Raw genomic sequence first — 756 nt, forward strand, 5'->3', positions numbered from 1 at the left:
TTACTCTGCTACTTGGTTTCCTCGCTTCTTCTACATCGCCGATAACTGATTTGAGCGTCAGAGGGTCATCGCCAGGGAACCCTCCCTGGCTCGGCACTGGCGCTGCTGTGATTGCAGGTCTCTCTGACTCGGAGTCCAATAGTTAACAGGAGCGCCACACCCCCCGTTATCCATCGCCTTGACTCTCGGACAAGATCAAATTTGGTGTCGTCTGTAGGAACGCACCTTCATCCGAGCCGAGAAGATGGAAGAGGCTAGACAACTTCACACTGTGACGCTCACTCAAGAAGAGCTCGATATGCTCGTGCAAGCTCGAGCAACCAAAATAGTCGAGCAGCAACAGCAAAAAGCGCTAGCCGATCAACTGGTGCAACAAGCAACATCGGCATCCGGAGGCCGAGCAACACAGGAGAACCGACCGGAGCAACTCTCCATCTAGGGACAAAATAGAGGGCCGACCAGCATGCAAGGAGAAGCACCCCCCGCGCCGATACCGTTCCATCGGGCTCTATTCCAGACGCCCTCGGATAGGCAAATCAAGAGCATGGGTCTTCTTTGGACGAAGCGCCCGTTCATGATGCCCGGAAGGGCAAAGCGCCACAAGGCGACGTGCCCCCCGAGCAGATCAACCGCCAGTTCTCCGAAGCAATCTTGCAAGACCCGTTGCCGAGGCACTATGCTCCATTGGCGATCGGAGAATACAATGGATCGACCAATCCAGACGATCATTTGGGCAAGCTCGACAACGCAACTACA

The sequence above is a fragment of the Zingiber officinale genome, chromosome 11A, assembly GCF_018446385.1.
Source record: "Zingiber officinale cultivar Zhangliang chromosome 11A, Zo_v1.1, whole genome shotgun sequence".
In the NCBI taxonomy this organism is placed as follows: Eukaryota; Viridiplantae; Streptophyta; class Magnoliopsida; order Zingiberales; family Zingiberaceae; genus Zingiber; species Zingiber officinale.